This window comes from Pleurodeles waltl, chromosome 2_1 (assembly GCF_031143425.1).
Source record: "Pleurodeles waltl isolate 20211129_DDA chromosome 2_1, aPleWal1.hap1.20221129, whole genome shotgun sequence".
Classification (NCBI taxonomy): domain Eukaryota; kingdom Metazoa; phylum Chordata; class Amphibia; order Caudata; family Salamandridae; genus Pleurodeles; species Pleurodeles waltl.
Genome location: NC_090438.1, coordinates 335725162 through 335742964, shown reverse-complemented (window position 1 = coordinate 335742964; position 17803 = coordinate 335725162). Strand labels below are relative to the sequence as shown.

The 17803-nt window shown below is 46.6% G+C and overlaps 1 protein-coding gene across 3 annotated transcripts in view; it reads left to right on the top strand.

The window, feature by feature from the left end:
- The first annotated feature begins 3479 nt into the window (after positions 1-3479).
- The window catches only part of CYSLTR1 (cysteinyl leukotriene receptor 1), a 455894-nt gene continuing 441570 nt past the window's right edge, over positions 3480-17803 (top strand). For 2 of the 3 annotated variants that reach the window (XR_011199295.1, XM_069212564.1), the window contains exon 1: positions 10547-10719. The gene's annotated coding sequence lies outside the window, so the exon portion shown is untranslated. Of the gene's footprint in view, positions 3615-10546; positions 10720-17803 lie in introns of those variants that run through there. The other variant, XM_069212565.1, reaches the window with a different exon arrangement.

Sequence of the window (17803 nt, the reverse complement as noted above, 5' to 3'; positions counted from 1 at the left end):
ACCAATGCTAAAGGGCATGTGCTCTCTCCCCTAAACATGAGAACATTGGTTCCTACACAACTGGCATTTTTAATTCACTTGTAAGGACCCTAGTAAAGTGCTTCAGAGGTGCCCAGGGCCTGTAAATTAAATGCTGCTAGTGGGCCTGCAACACTGGTTGTGCCACCCACATAAGTAGCCACTTAACCATGTCTCAAGCCTGCTGTTGCAAAGCCTGTGTGTGCAGTTTCACTGTCAATTCGACTTGGCATTTAAAAGTACTTGCCAAGTCTTAAACTCCCCTTTTTCTACACATTTCACCCCTAAGGTAGGCCCTATGTAATTAATAGGGTAGGGTGCTCTGTAAGTAAAAGGCAGGATATGTACTTATGTCCTGGTAGTGGAAAACTCACAAATTCATTTTCCACTCCTGTGAGGCCTGCCCCTCTCATAGGCCAGCAGTAGAACTACTGCCCTTATATACTTGCAAGTGGTAGATTCTGATCTGAAAGAAGTAGCCCTGTCATGTTTAGTGCTGGTTGACAGCTCCCCTTGTGCATTCCACCCAGACAGCCATAAACACAGGACACTTAGTCACATCTGCATTCATCAGCATACTGAATGGGTCTCCCTGTGCAGGAAGTGTGGAGGGGCTCTCTCTTAAACTTCAAAGGGCAGTGGCCTGCCATTACATAAAGGACTGATAACTCCCACAGGGATTCTGGCAGACAGGATTGGGCTGAAAGAGGGATTTGTGCACTTCAAAACCACTCTGTGAAGTCTCCTCCACTTAAAAGGCATTTTGGGTATGTAAACTGGGTCCCTGACCCCACCAAATCAGACACTTCTGGACCTGAACCTGAGAAATGTCAAGAGAAACTGCCTGGCTGCCCAAAGGACTCATCTGGGCTGCTTTGCTGTGAAGGACTGCGGCCCTGCTGCTGCTTCACTGTCTGCTGCCCAGCTGCCCTCTGACTTTGTTGAGAAGTGCTCACCAAAGGCTTGGATTGAGCTTGCCTCCCGTTTTCTGAAGTCTCAGGGCCAAAATGGCTTCACCTCTTCAAGGAACTCCTTGTGCACTGAAAATTGACACACAGCCTATCCTGCGATGAGAAAATTGCCGCACAACCAAACCTGAACGATGGAGCCCAACTTCCTAAGCGGAGATCGACACAGCGCCTGTGTTGCGACCATAAATTCAATGCACAGCCCTACCGGACCAACGTAATGCCTGTGACTTCATCCCGCACGCCCAAGATTTCCTCACATCGTCTCTGGGGGTCAAAGAGAAACCCACATCGCAGTAAGGAACCAAGACAGCGCACCGGAAATCGACGCAAAACCCCTTGCAGCGCGGAAAGAAATGACGCATCATCTGTGCCCTGTCAGAAATGTTGACGCACACGATATTTTTCCATGCATCTCCTCCTCTGCGGTCTCTGTGAATGTAATTGCTGACACAAACCAGGTACTTTGTGAAACCAAGCGACAACTGTTGATTTCTAAGATTTAAGACTCTTTTTAAAATTGCAAAAGTGATTTTTCAACTTGTGAATATTGAATGTTTATTGTTTTAACCTTATTTTATTAAACCCATATCTGTGACTGGGGGTGAGTGTTTGTATTGTCAACACTCCGTCCATCATCCTTTTGTGTTGCTAAAGTTGCCCTAAGTGGGAAGGGTATGCCCAGACGTGGGTCCCTTGCTCACTGTGCCGTTTGGAATCAAGCTAGCCTGGCTGAAGAAGGGTGATACCCTGAAACCGGTCCCAGGATGCTTGTTTCCGGTCCAGGGAGGACCTGGCTTGGCATTTCGGGCTGGACTGTTCCCATGAGGAACAGGGTCAAGACTGATTTGCATATGGCTGGGTCCAAACTGGGGTGGCATGGTGAGCAAAAGAACGATGGATTAAACTCAGATCTGTGACTGGGGGTGAGTGTTTGCATTGTCAGCACTCCGTTCATCATCCTTTTGTGTTGTTAAAGTTGCCCTAAGTGGGAAGGGTATGCCCAGACATGGGTCCCTTGCTCACTGGGTCACTGGAATCAAGCTAGCCTGGCTGAAGAAGGGTGATACCCTGAAACTGGTCACAGGATGCTTGTTTCCGATCTGGGGAGGATCTGGCTTGGCAGTTCAGGCTGGACTGATCCCATGAGGAACAGGGTCAAGACTGATTTGCATATGGCTGGATCCAAACTGGGGTGGCATGGTGAGCAAAAGAACAATGGATTAAACCCAGATCTGTGACTGGGGGTGAGTGTTTGCATTGTCAGCACTCCGTCCATTATCCTTTAGTGTTGCTTAACCTTATTTTAACCAGATAAATATCTTAATTTTTTCTAAACCTGTGTGGTGTAATTTTGTGGTGTGTTCACTATGTTACTGTATGATACATTGCACAAATACTTTACACATTGCCTTCTAAGTTAAGCCTGGTTACTCAATGCCAAGCTACCAGAGAGTGGGCACAGGATAATTTGGATTGTGTGTGACTTACCCTGACTAGGATTGTGGTCCCTATTTGGACAAGGGTGTATACCTCTGCCAAGTAGAGACCCCATTTCTAACAGGCACCCAACACAAAAGAACTCATGCCCATTGCAAGTGATCAGGAAGCGCAAACGGCTGATTGAAGAACTATAATGTGACAGACCACAGCTATCTATTGGATAGCTACCGGTCCATCGTTTTTTTCTTCCTTTTCATCTATCTATGCATCTCCTCTTTCTCTCCTTTCTGTCTCTCCCATCTGTTCAATTTTTCTTTTCGACACGGGGTGGGGGTCAGATGTCGCAGTTTCGGAATGTGGCAGGGCATTAGGACCACCCACACACCGGTCACTGGACACTGCTTCAAGTCAATGGTGGTGGAGCAGGAAGAGAGGACACCCACAAACATGCACAGACATGCTCACGCATCCAGGGGACAGGACAAGCGGTTGGGGTCTCCCTCACCTCTATGCTGATCCAAACAACACAAGAATAAAGAATCACCCCTTTCCAACCAGCCTGTCTCTCGGTGTTTGTTCCTGGGCTGGGGATGCAACAATGTTATTAATAAGTAAAATAATAACAACAATAATAATAATGATACTAAGAGTAACGGGTTACTATCATTATTTAATAGTGTTAGTTTGCTGATGACCAGGATAATAATGCACTATTATAATACTTTTAATAGTATTGTTGGCAGTGTCTCATTCCCTTCCCTTGTTTTCTTTCCTTGTCAAGAAATAATCCCAGTGTAAACTAATGTTAGACATCACAAACATAATAAAACTGGCGTTTGGCTCTGCATTGGGCCAGCTCTTCATGCTGCTACCCTACGGTCTCACCCCTCGAGTACGCTTTGATGAGCAACCTATCAAGTGCAGCTTCTCGGGCTGGGCGTGTCCTGCAGGGAGGCACTTCAGAATCCTGAATGTCTGCATTCCTCACTTTTCTCAGACATCAGGCACGTACCGCGCTCCCCCCTAGGGGAACTCTCCCTCCTTTGCAGCTGTGAAGAAAGCTGCCAGTAACTGGTCATTGGCTGGAGTGCGTGAGTAGGAACAGACAGGCGCGGGTAGCTTGCAAAGCACATGAGTAGGAACAGAAAGGCGCGGACAGCTTGCAAAGCACATCATATTTCTGAAGTAAGAGAACTAAGCTGTTGGTAAATGTACATGATTCAAAAAGTTATCACACGACAGTTTTTCAGTTCATTTTTTTTTACGATGGGGGTGAGAGTGTGTGTAATTAACTGCTGTCCTCCATTCGCACGGGATGTTTTGTTTTAACGGAAATGTATACATTTTTGAGATAAGGGTACAGTACATGCATACAGTGGTGCAATTAAACTTGAAACCCCCACACCCCACTTCCCAAAATACGTGGAGGGCAACCTACCCCCACTCCCTTGCCACGCTCCTGACTCACTGGGGAGCTCTGAACTAGGGTCCGCTGCCCGTGCACAGTGCCGGAGGGTCCCCCAAACCACGGGGTCTGCGGATCTTATTGTTACGCCACTGCACGTATAATAGGAAACGATCTGTAGAAATTACTGCCTCTTGATAAGAGCAAACTTCGGAGTGGTACCGCATTGGAAGTTTTGCAATGGAATTTTATGTTAATTTGTTTAAATTCTGTTATTTTGTGGTACATTTAATTTCAGATTATTTTGATTTAAATGATGGTATGTTGCCTTATGTTCATTATATTTGTGATGTAACATCGTTTCATATGTTCGTTTCTTGTTACCTTATAAGGTTTCTATTGCACTGCCAGTTGAATAATCTCTAGGCGTAGTCTCTAACCTATCTGTCGGTTTGCAAGTGTTGCTAAAGCTTTACCCATGTATTTCTTGGCACTTGTGATTAAGGTACCAAGTAGTAGTATGACAGAATGCTGTAATGGGAAGGTGTAGGTTCCTCTGTAAGCTTATTCCAAATGGCATTACCCCCCACTCCCCCTTTATATTCATTATGCTACGATGATATGTTTTTCGCATTCATGTGCTGCAGATTCTGCTATTGGTTTGGGCTCACGGTGCCACATAATCTTATACCAGCAGTTGGTGTTAGATGAAAAGATGCTGTAGATAGCAGGTTGTGCGCGCTCTGCACACTACAGGTAGACTCCAGATGCTTTGCAGTATGTATGTTGTAATTGGCTCCTGAATGACAGGTTGGTTGGGCTGAACTGGCCATTCTTTCAAACTGGCATTATGATGGTGGGTTGTCGGATGTTGGGCTGTCATAAACCAACAATGTCCCTATGTCCCCATTTTAGTCATTGCCTTCTGCAGGGAGGGGCTGTTTTGAATATTTTTGCCATGACTGAATTTGGCCCAGACCTTCATGTTGGCAGCTTACCTGTGGATGAGCTGGTGGAAGGCAGCTGGAGAGTGCATAAGGTTGGATTTTCAGAGAAGAACAACTAAGCTTGCAGTGGTGGTAAAGACAAAGATGTCACATGGCACGATTGTATGCTAGTATATTGGGGACAAAAATAGAGACCTGCAAAAATATTGACTATCATTAAATAGTGAAGATATGTACAAAGAGGGAAATAAAGATATGCTATTTTTAACTTCACATGTTTGTACCTTGAAGGTATTGAAATAGGCACAGCACATACGTGATGAGTTTAGAACAGTAAATCTATACTTCTCTATTTGTGCTCTCATTCGTGATATTATACTAGGTAATATGTTGGCAATACTTTTGACAGGTCAATATCAAACCATTGATATTCTGGCGAAAAGCCCTTCAGGAGTTCTTAAAGCTCTTGGGAAATAGAAAGGATAGACTGGAGTGTTGTACTGAGAACTGTCGTGTTCCAGAGGTTTAGGAGTGGGTAAGTGGCTCCTGGATTTAGATAAAGGGCTGAGTCATGCTCAAAGACTAGGCAATTTGTACAGCATGAGGTAATTCAGATAACACACTTGATACGCAGTCCCCTAAAATAATGGAGGTATAGAGGGCAGCAAGGCAAGTATTGATATGTTATACTTAATGTTCCCGTTTTTCCGTTTTTACTGATTTGTACAGATCAATACAAACGGAAAACCTGCTATTTCCGGTCGGTATTTAGTTTTAAAAATGGATACATACCGAAAATAGGCTTTATTTTGGACTATTCTTACTACTGCCAATCACGAGTGCTAAGCCAATAGCTGTGGAGACTGACAGGCAGGGAGTTTAAAAATCTAACACGTTTTCTTAATGACGCCAAAATAACTGCAGCAGTGCAGAAATTTAAGCTGTTGTACAATGCAAATGTTCTAAAAGATTGTATTATACTGCAAATGGCTAAAACCAATTAAAATTCAGACAAAAGTAAATGTTAGTCGATTAAATAAGTCTAGAAGTACACTCACTGCAGTTCCATTTTTTACACTTAGCACAAAATAAATAAGGATAGATATAGATAAAATGAGCAAAACATAAATATGGATAAATACAAACGGAAATGTAAAAAAATATATATATATCATAAAACCGGGAGCCCTAATTGTACTGTAGCTGTAGGAGAACCAAAAGTAATCCTCCATTTCAGATCCACAACAATGGGAAACGTTTTGCATTTCCAGCAGGAAAGGTACACTTCCTCTTCTTCAGGGGGAAGGTGCCAATGTTGCAAACAATGAAAGAAAATTAATGGCCTCTGTCGTTTTCAAATAATAGAGGGCTATGCCCCCAAACTCTTCCTCCTTCTTTCCCTCTCTACATTCCCCCCTCTCTTTATATCATAATCTCTGTTCCCCCAATTATTTCCATTTTTTTCTGTTTTTACATTCCCCCCTTGTTCTTCTCCTTATTTCACTGTGATGTACACACACTGTCAAATTCTTCCCCAATCTATCATTGTGTGTCTTTTTATCTCTTTCTCCCCATCTTTATATTTTCCAATGAACTGCACTCTTTCTCTCATTGTCTTTGTCAACCTTCCTCTGTCTAGCTCACTTTCCTCCATCTCTTCTACTTCTGTCCACTAATTGTCTCCGCATTGCCTAAAAAGCCTAACAAAGCCTTTCTTTGTGCTGTACACTCTGGTCAAACAAGTACACGAAGAACTGCCTGAAACAGAGTGAGGGTTACTTCTTCGAGGTCCCAGAATAGTAATTCCGCAGACTCTTCGCAGATGGACAGTCAGCCTCGCCCATGAAAGTCACAGGGGAGTGGTGGTGACAAAAAAAATTTGAGGGAAATGGTATGGTTCCTGGGTGTCTGGTGGAAGACATGATCACAGGGAGGCCATCAAAGCTGGAGCAATTATATGTCTTATTTCCCCGATGCTGTGAGGTCGACAAGGGCCGTGGACTTCTATGGGCCGATGGATGCTGGAGGACACTTACTGGTTCTCATCGATTAATACTCTTGTTTACCTCTAGTGCACCAAGTGTCGTCCACCTCAGCTGCAGCAACCCTGCCGTTCTGGATTAAATATTTGCAGCTTGGGGTGCTCTCTTGATGCTCAAAACTGACAATGGACCCCCTTTCTCAGGAGAATAATTCTGGAGATTCATTGCTTACTTTGCAAAATATAATGGAAAGAATATGCCATTATGCAAGCAAGCTGATGGCATGGCGGAGTATTTCATGGCAAAGATAAAGAAGACAGTCTAAAGAGCCAGGCTAATGCAAATTTCAGTCAGCCAAGCTCTATGCCAAATGCTCCAGGACTACCACAAGACCCCACACAGCTCAACAGGGTGATGCTCGTCAGAACTGGAGCTGGGTAGAAAAAGCAGAACCCATTTGCCTCAGCTGGAGGACAAGACTTCGCCAGAACACAGCACCAAAGCCATGCCTGTCAATGAGGCAAAACAGAAGAAGAAATGGCAGGCTGACACACAGCAGCACGCAAACACCTTGATGATCAAACCCTGGGACCTAGTCCTCATGCACCAGCATCAATCGCGAAAGTCGTACAGTCCCTTCTACAGCCAGCTCCTATTGATAACAGCTGTGAAAATGACAATGATCACAGCAGCGGCTGGACCCTATTCTATTACCAGAAGCAGCTCTAATTTAAGGAATTCCTCATGGCAGAAGATGATGAAGTAGAAGGCGGTCATGCCACCCAAGAGGCAGAAGTGCTGGTTCCTGCTATCGATGAAGGACTGTCTCATGATGAGGAAGCAGACGCTAGGCAATGCAGCCAGTGACGTTGGAAACGGCCTTTTTGCAGGGTCACCCCAAACCTTTTGACTTCCTCCTCTTCTTTTTCTGACCTCATTTTTGCTAGCTTTAGGACTCTGGACACTTTACCATGGCTAACTAGTGCTATAGTGCATGTGCTCTCTTCCTAAAAACATAGTAACATTGGTTCGTACCTAATTGGCATACTTAATTTACTTGTAAGTCCCTAGTAAAGTGTGCTTCATGTGCCAGGACCTATGAATTGAATGCTACTAGTGGGCTGCAGCACTAGTTGTGCCACCCACATAAGTAGCCTCTTAACCATGTCTCAGGCATGCTCTTGCAAGACCTGTGTGTGCAGTTTCACTGCCACTTCGACTTGGCATTTAAAACTACTTGCGAAATCCTAAACTCCCCTTTTTCTACATATGTCATCCCTAAGGTAGGCACTAGGTAACCCATAGGGCAGGGTGCTATGTAGGCAAAAGACAGGACATATATTGGTGTGTTTTATATGCCCTGGTTGGGGAAAACTCCTGAATCCGTTTTCCACTACTGTGAGGTCTGCTCCTTTCACGGGCTAGCATTAGGGCTACCTTCATATATTGTTTGAGTGGTAGATTCTGATCAGAAAGGGGTAACCAGGTCATATTTAGAATGGCCTGAATGGTAATAGAAAATTCTGCTTATTGGGGAAGTTGGGTTGTATATAACTATTTTAGAAAAGCCACTTTTAGATAGTGAGCATTTCTCTTCACTTAAAACCACAAACACAGGATACTCAGTCACAACTGCACCCATCTGTATACTGAATGGGTCTTCCTGGGCAGGGAGGGTGGAGGGCCTGACACTTACATTTCAAAGGCTAGTGGTCTGCCCTCACACAATGGACTGCCAAATCCCCTAATGGGACCCTGGCAGACAGAACTATACTGAAAGGGGACCTTGTGCAATACAAAACCACTCTGTGAAGTCCCCCCCACTTAAACAGCATTTTTGGGTATGTAAACTGGGTCCCTGACCCCACCAAATCAGACACTTCTGGACCTGAACCTACAACCTGTCAAGAGGAACTTCCTGGCTGCCCAAAGGACTCATCTGGACTGCTTTGCTGTGAAGGACTTCTGCCCTGCTGCTGCCCCGCTGCTGCCTCGCTGCTGCCCCGCTGCTGCCCCGCTGCCCTTCTGCCCAGCTGCCCTCTGACTTTTCTAGGAAGTGCTCTCCAAGGGCTTGGATTGAGCTGGCCTCCTGTTTTCTGAAGTCTCAGGGCCAAAAAGACTTCACCTCTTCAAGGATCTCCTTGTGCACCGAACATCACCGCACAGCCTGATGGAAACAACACACAGCCTGCCCTGCGATCAGAAAATTGCTGCGCAGCCGAACCGGAACGATGCAGCCCGACATCCCGGGCGCCTGCTCTGCGACAATAAATTCAATGCACAGACGTACCGGATCGACGCAATGCCTGTGACTTCGTCCTGCATGCCCAAGATTTCCACACATTGTCTCTGGGTGTCAAAGAGAAACCCGCATCACAGTGAGGTGTAAATCAACACAAAATCCCTTGCAGCGTGGAAAGAAATGACGCATCATCCGTGCCGCATCGTGAATGTTGATGCACACCCTATTTTTCCACGCATCTCCTCCTCTGCAGTCTCTGTGCATGTAATTGTTGACGCAAACCAGATACTTTGTGAACCCAAGCGACAACTGATGATTTCTAAGATTTAAGACTTTTTAAACTTGCATAAGTGATATTTCAACTTGTGATTATTGAATCTTTATTGTTTTTACCTTAATTTAACCAGATAGATAGCTTATATTTTTCTAAACCTGTGTGGTGTAATTTTGTGGTCTTTTCACTGTGTTACTGTATGATATATGGCACAAATACTTCACACATTGCCTTCTAAGTTAAGCCTGACTGCTCAGTGCCAAGCTACCAGAGGGTGGGCAGAGGATAATTTGGATTGTGTGTGACTTACCCTGACTGGGATTGTGGGGTCTATTTGGACAAGGGTGAATACCTCTGCCAAGTAGAAACCCCATTTCTAACAGGCACCCAACACAAGAGAACTTACGCCCATTGCGAGTGATCAGGAAGCCCAAACGGCTGATTGAAGAATTAGAATGTGACAGATCACAACTATCTATTGGAAAGCTACTGGTCTATTGGTTTTTTTTCCTTTCATCTATCTATCTATCTATCTGTCTGTCTGTCTATCTATCTATCTATCTATTTATCTATCTATCTTTTTCACTCTTTTCTGTCTCTTCCATCTGTTCCATTTTTCTTTTCGACACGGGTGGGGGTGAGATGTTGCAGTGACGGAATATGGCAGGGCACTACGACCCTGCACACACCTGACACTGGACACTGCTTCAAGTCAATGGTGTTGGAGCAGGAAGAATAGAAACACACGAACATGCACAGACATGCACACGAAGCCAAGGGGACAGGACAAGCGGTTGGGGTCTCCCTCACCTCTATGCTGATCCAAACAACACAAGAATAAAGAATCACCCCGTTCCAACCAGCCTGTCTCTCGGTGTTTGTTCCTGGGCTGGGGATGCAACAATGTTATTAATAAGAACAATAATAATAATAATAATACTAAGATTAATGGGTTACAGATATTATTTAATATTGTTAGTTTGCCTATGACTATGATATTAAATAGTTAATATAATACTTGTAATGGTATTGTTGACAGTGTCTCTTTACGTTCCCCTGTTTTCTTTCCTTGTCAAGAAGTAATCCCTGTGTAAACTAACGTTAGACACCACAAACGTAACAAAACTGGCATTTGGCTCTGCTTTGGGCCAGCTCTTCATGCTGCTACCCTACGTCTCACCCCTCGAGTACGCTTTGATGAGCAACCTATCAAGTGCAGCTTCTCGGGCTGGGCGTGTCCTGCAGTGAGGCACTTCAGGATCCTGAATGTCTGCCTTTCTCACTTTTCTGAGACATCAGGCACGTACCGCGCTCTCCCCTAGGGGAACTCTCCCTCCTTTGCAGCTGTGAAGAAAGCTGCCAGTAACTGGTCATTGGCTGGAGTGCGTGTGTAGGAACAGACAGGCGCGGACACCTTGCAAAACACACCATACTTCTAAGGTAAGAGAACAAAGCTGTTGTTAAATGTACATGATTCAAAAAGTTATCACACGACAGTTTTTCCGTTCATTTTTTTACGGTGGGGGTGAGAGTGTGTGTCATAAAGTGTTGTCCTACTTTCGCACGGGAGGTTTTGTTTTAACGGAAATGTATACATTTTCGAGATAAGGGTACAGTACATGCATACCGTGGTGTAATTAATCTTGAGACACCCACACCCCCTCTTCCAAAATACATGGAGGGCAAGCCTCCCCAGCCCCCGCCACGCCCCTGATCCACTAAGGAGCTCTGAACTAGGGGCCCGCTGCCCGTGCACAGTGCCGGAGGGGCCCCCAAGAGTCCCCCTAACCCCGCACCACGGGGTCTGCGGGTCTTATTGTTACGCCACTGCACGTATAATGGGAAACGATCTGAAGAAATTGCTACCTCTTAAAAAGAGCAAACGTCGGAGTGGTACCTCATTGGAAGTTTTGCAATGGAATTTTAGGTTAATTTGCTTAAAATCCGTTATTTTGTGGTACATTTAATTTCATATTATTTTGATTTAAATGATGGTATGTTGCCTTATGTTCATTATATTTTGTGATGTAACATCGTTTCATAGGTTCGTTTCTTGTTACCTTATAAGGTTTCTATTGCACTAACTACCATCTGAATAATCTCTAGGCGTAGTCTCCAATTTATCTGTCGGTTTGCAAGTGTTGCTAAAGCTTTACCCATTTATTTCTTGGCACTTGTGATTAAGGTACCAAGTAGTACTATGAAAGAATGCTGTAATGGGAAGGTGTAGGTTCCTCTGTAAGCTTATTCCAAATGGCATTACCCCCCCCCCCCCTCTTTATATGCATTATGCTATGATGTTATGTTTTTCGCATTCATGTGCTGCAGATTCTGCTATTGGTTTGGGCTCACGGTGCCACATAATCTTATGCCAGCAGTTGGTGTTAGATGAAAAGATGCTGTAGATAGCAGGTTGTGCGCGCTCTGCACACTACAGGTAGACTCCAGATGTTTTGCAGTATGTATGTTGTAATTGGCTCCTGAATAACAGATTGGTTGGGCTGAACTGGCCATTCTTTCACACTGGCATTATGATGGTGGGCTGTCGGATGTTGGGCTGTCATAAACCAACAATGTCCCTATCTCCCCATTTTAGTCATTGCCTTCTGCAGGGAGGGGCTGATTCGGATATTTTTGCCATGACTGAATTTGGCCCAGACCTTCATGTTGGCATCTTACCTGTGGATGAGCTGGTGGAAGGCAGCTGGAGAGTGCATAAGGTTGGAGTTTCTGAGAACAACTAAGCTTGCAGTGGTGGTAAAGACAAAGATGTCACAGGGCACGATTGTATGCTAGTATATTGGGGACAAAAATAGAGACCTGCAAAAATATTGCCTATCATTAAATAGTGAAGATATGTACATAGAGGGAAATAAAGATATGCTATTCTCAACTTCACATGTTTGTACCTTGAAGGTATTGAAATCGTCACAGCACATACGTGATACGTTTAGAATAGCAAATCTATACTTCTCTATTTGTGCTATCATTCATGGTATTATTCTTGGTAATATGTTGGCAAAACTTTAACAGGTCAATATTAAACCCTTGCTATTCTGGTGAAAAGCCCTTCAGGAGTTCTTAAAGCTCTTGGGAAATAAAGAGGATTGACTGGAGTGTTGTACTGAGAACTGTCGTGTTCCAGAGGTTTAAGAGTGGTTAAGTGGCTCCTGGATGTAGATAAAGGGCTGAGTCATGCTCAAAGACTAGGCAATTTGTGTAGCATGGGGTAATTCAGATAACACACTTGATACGCAGTCCCCTAAAATAATGGAAGTATAGAGGGCAGCAAGGCAAGTATTGATATGTTATACTTAATGCTCCCGGTTTTCCGTTTTTACTGATTTGTACAGATCAATACAAACAGAAAACCAGCTATTTCCCGGTCTGCATTCAGTTTTAAAAATGGATACATACGGAAAATAGGCTTTATTTTGAAAGAATCTTACTACTGCCAATTACGAGTGCTAAGCCAATAGCTGTGCAGATTGACAGGCAGAGAGTTTAAAAATCTAAAACGTTTTCTTAATGACGCCAAAATAACTGCAGCAGTGCAGTGGTTTAAGCTGTTGTACAATGCAAATGTTTTCAAAGACTATATTATATTGCAACTGGCTAAAACCAATTAAACATTCACACAAAAATAAATGTTAGTCAATTAAATAAATGTGGAAATACACTCACTGCACTTATATTTTTTACACTAAGCACAAAGTAAATAAGGATAAATATAGATAAAATGAGCAAAACATAAATACGGATAAATACAGACGGAAATGTAAAACAACTAAATATCATAAAACCGGGAGCCCTAGTTGTACTGTAGATGTAGGAGAACCACAATTGATCCTCCATTTCAGTTCCACAGCAATGGGAAACGTTTTACATTTCCAGCAGGAAAGGTACACTTCCTCTTCTTCAGGGGGAAGGTGCCAATTGTTGCAAACAATGAAAGGAAATGAATGGCCTCTGTCGTTTTCAAATAATATAGGGCTATGCCCCCAAACTCTTCCTCCTTCTTTCCCTCTCTACATTCACCCTTTCTTTATATCATTCTTTCTCTGTTTCCCCAATTATCTCCATTTGTTTCTGTTTTTCCCTTCCCCCTTGTTCTTCTCCTTATCTCACTGTGATGTGCATACACTCTGTCAAATTCTTCCCTCAAACTACCTTTTGTGTCTCTTTATCTCTTTCTCCCTATCTTTATATTTTCCAATGAACTGCACTTTTTCTCTCATTGTATTTGTCAACCTTCCTCTGTCTAGCTCACCTTCCTCCCTGTCTTCTTATTCAGTCCACTGATTGTCTCCGCATTGCCTAGCAAGCCTTTCTCTGTGCTCTACACTCTGGTCTATCCAATCATCCTCTTTCTCTCCCTGTATCTACTGTATCGTCTAACCCCAGATCATGGGAGAAAACGGTTAATCATTTCACTTAACACCCACATGGTCACATAGATACAAACAAAGTCCCCAGGACAAATGAAGCATTGACAATACCAAAATGCATGGTGTGAGAAAACAGGGCTGATTGCAGAGGCCCCCTAACTTGCTGCCCCCATTTTCCACTTTTGGCTGATGTTTTCCTGACTCTGATGGTGCCCTGGGTACTGCTAACCAGTCCCAGGGCCTGTGCTCTGTGTAAAATCAATATACAAATTAGGCTAATTATAATTGGCTAAGTCAACCTACCTATAAGTCCCTAGTATATGGTAGGGCATGTAGGCTTAGGGACCACAGCATAGGTAGTGCACACAGTGTCATTTTAAAGGCAGGCCTGCCTTGCTGGCTGCTTTTAAATTAAAGTTATATGCAAATTCGGCTTTGCAATTAAAAGTAGTTCCAAAGTATTAAACTACCTTATTTTTACATATAAGTCACCCCTAAGGTGTGCCCTATGTACCCCTAGGGCTGGGTGCCATGTAACGATAAGCAGGGACCTTATTAAAATAGTTTTATAAGCCATGGTGAGGTAAAAACAGCCAAATTCGTTTATCCCTCATTGTAGTGAATGTCCTTCATAGGCTAGAATTTGGAGGCTTTATTTTAATTTTAAAAGTCCCCTTAAGTGACAGATACAAGAGTTTGGTATCAAATTAATTGTTATAATAAATCCTACAACTTCCAGTTGTTGGATTTAATATAACTGGTTCAGACAAAGAGTTTTAAACTTTACCTGAAAAGTTGCCAATTTTAGCCCTGCATTGTTTTTGCTACTGTGCTCTGATTGGCCAGCCTCTGGCAGTCTGGCCAGGCTGAATTGATGAGGTGTGAAGTGGCCTGGCTTCACACAAAGAGATGTGCCTGTGGGAGGGAATCTCTCCTCAGTAGATGGTGAGGCAGGATGGGGGAAGCCTGCCAGACTGGTCTTCAAAGGCAGAGAAGGACATTTGGAGCAACCCAGCAACACCCCCACATCCTGCAACCCCAGACAACTAGGTGCCCCCTTGATTAGATTAGGAGAGGGCAGGAGGGGGGTGTGTTTATGATTTTTAGCCACACCAGCGGGTGGGCTCAGCCAGATGTAACGTCCAAAAAGCATTTTCAGCCATGATGGATTTTTGAAGAATGTTGCCTCCTGGGATTTATTTTTGCCACACTTCCCAGGAAGTGGTCATCACAGGGGGAAGGACCCTGCACCTGATTGGAGAATCAGGACCACCCTGTTTTTCACCCAGGAGCAAGGAAAAACTGGCAGACCTGCACCCACACCTCAGGTCCCCATCAGATTCCAACAAGGAAGAACCTAAGGAGAAGAAGGACTGCCCTGCTGGACCCCTGGCCTGCACCTGGAACCTGCACTCCGAAAGACTGCACCAGCTGCACACTTGGGCTTCACCACAAGAAGGACTTTGCCTGGCTTCAACTGCTTCAAGGAGGGACTCCCTGTTTGCTGCTGGTGAAAAATTGCTAACCAGAGTCCCCTGCACCAACTCCTGAAGACATCAATCAGCTGACCACTGCCCAGTGGCCAAAAAGGAGTTTGCGCCAGGTGCATTCTGGGAGTTGTAGTCCACATCCCCAAGGATCATCTCAGAGCTTTTGGACCCTTGGGGTGAACTGTGGACCCCAAAAGAACCTTAAAAGAGCATCTGGGAGAGACCCAGAAGTTTGGAGCACTTTAAAAAAAAAGCTCCATAGAGGGACCGACCCGCTGCGGCAACTCTAGCCAGCTTGCCTCAACCGCGAGCCGGCCTGATTTGCAGGTTCGTCCCAATGAAGAAAATCTCCAAAAAAGAGACTAAGGCCCTCATTCTGACCCTGGCGTTCGGTGATAATGCGGCGGCCAAGCCGCCAACAGGCCGGCGGTCCAAAATATGCAATTCTGACCCTGGCGGGAACCGCCAACACAGCCCGCCGCATTAACACTCCGACCACCACGGCGGCACAAACAAACAGCGCGGCGGTCCCCGCCAACAGCCAGGCGGCAGACAATGTACCGCCCACCCTATCACGACCCACCAATCCGCCACCTTTTCCGGGGCGGGAGCACCGCCGATAAAAACACGGCGGAAACAGACTACGAACGGGAAAACGCTCACCTCTACGCACTCCACGCGAGATTCCGGCAGTATGGAACCCGAGTTGCAGGTCATCCCCGCACTCCTATACCTGCTCCTGTACCAGGAGCACGCCCGGCGGCGCGGAAGACATCGGTGAGTACTGCACCTATGACACAGGGGAGGGAAAAGATTACCGGCACACACCCACCCACCCATACCCACTACAACACACACATCAATGCATTCCCACAGATCACTGTCACAACCCACAAACCCCCCCCTCCGAAATAATGCAAAGACCAAAAGAAGAGATCATAAACGGGCAGATATATTGAAATATGGACACCATTAATCCCAATAAATAAATAAACTATGTACAAAATATATACAGCTACTAAATGTAGTCCAACCACTGTCCGTGGACCACAGGGGTCCTGTGCAAAGGGGCAAGGCCCAGTCCCACGACAAGAACTCCACGGAGAGAACACTGCAGGGGCATCAGAAAGAAAATAGGACAGGCACCTCAGGGGGAAGGGAAGGGGGGGCACCTCAGCCACTTGAGTACACGACGCCAGATCCACGAGGGGACTCCATGACCACTGGCCCATCCTGGGGAGTGCAAAGCCACAGTCCATACAGTCCATACAGTGGGTGGCCTGCCCACTGGGCCATCCTGGGGAGTGCAAAGCCACAGTCCATACAGTCCATACAGTGGGTGGCCTGCCCACTGGGCCATCCTGGGGAGTGCAAAGCCACAGTCCATACAGTCCATACAGTGGGTGGCCTGCCCACTGGGCCATCCTGGGGAGTGCAAAGCCACAGTCCATACAGTCCATACAGTGGGTGGCCTGCCCACTGGGCCATCCTGGGGAGTGCAAAGCCACAGTCCATACAGTCCATACAGTGGGTGGCCTGCCCACTGGGCCATCCTGGGGAGAGCAAAGCCACAGTCCAAACAGTCCATAACAGACCCCACTGCCACTGGAGGAGGCATGTTGGCCAGAGGACATCCTGCAGCCCTGCCCGAGACAGATCCTGCCCTGCCACGTCTGCCAAAGGGCCAGCGGTTCTTGCCTGGAAGGGCCCAGTTCAGCGCTTCTTGCCTTGAAGGGCCCAGTTCAGCGCTTCTTGCCTTGAAGGGCCCAGTTCAGCGGGTCTTGCCTTGAAGGGCCCAGTTCAGCGGTGCTTGAGACGGCGGGGCCCAGCGGAGCGGTGCTTGAGACGGCGGGGCCCAGTTCAGCGGTTCTTGAGACGGCGGGGCCCAGTTCAGCGGTGCTTGAGACGGCGGGGCCCAGCGGAGCGGTGCTGGAGACGGCGGGGCCCAGTTCAGCAGTGCTTGAGACGGCGGGGCCCAGTTCAGCGGTGCTTGAGACGGCGGGGCCCAGCGGAGCGGTGCTGGAGACGGCGGGGCCCAGTTCAGCGGTGCTTGAGACGGCGGGGCCCAGCGGAGCGGTGCTTGAGACGGCGGGGCCCAGTTCAGCGGTTCTTGAGACGGCGGGGCCCAGTTCAGCGGTGCTTGAGACGGCGGGGCCCAGCGGAGCGGTGCTTGAGACGGCGGGGCCCAGTTCAGCGGTGCTTGAGACGGCGGGGCCCAGCGGAGCGGTGCTTGAGACGGCGGGGCCCAGTTCAGCGGTTCTTGAGACGGCGGGGCCCAGTTCAGCGGTGCTTGAGACGGCGGGGCCCAGTTCAGCGGTTCTTGAGACGGCGGGGCCCAGTTCAGCGGTGCTTGAGACGGCGGGGCCCAGCGGAGCGGTGCTTGAGACGGCGGGGCCCAGTTCAGCGGTTCTTGAGACGGCGGGGCCCAGTTCAGCGGTGCTTGAGACGGCGGGGCCCAGTTCAGCGGTGCTTGAGACGGCGGGGCCCAGTTCAGCGGTGCTTGAGACGGCGGGGCCCAGTTCAGCGGTGCTTGAGACGGCGGGGCCCAGTTCAGCGGGGCTTGAGACGGCGGCCGGTCTATGGCCAACTGCTCATTGCCTGGTGGTGCCCTCCTGGGCAGCGGGGATGGTGCTCCTTCAATGCCCA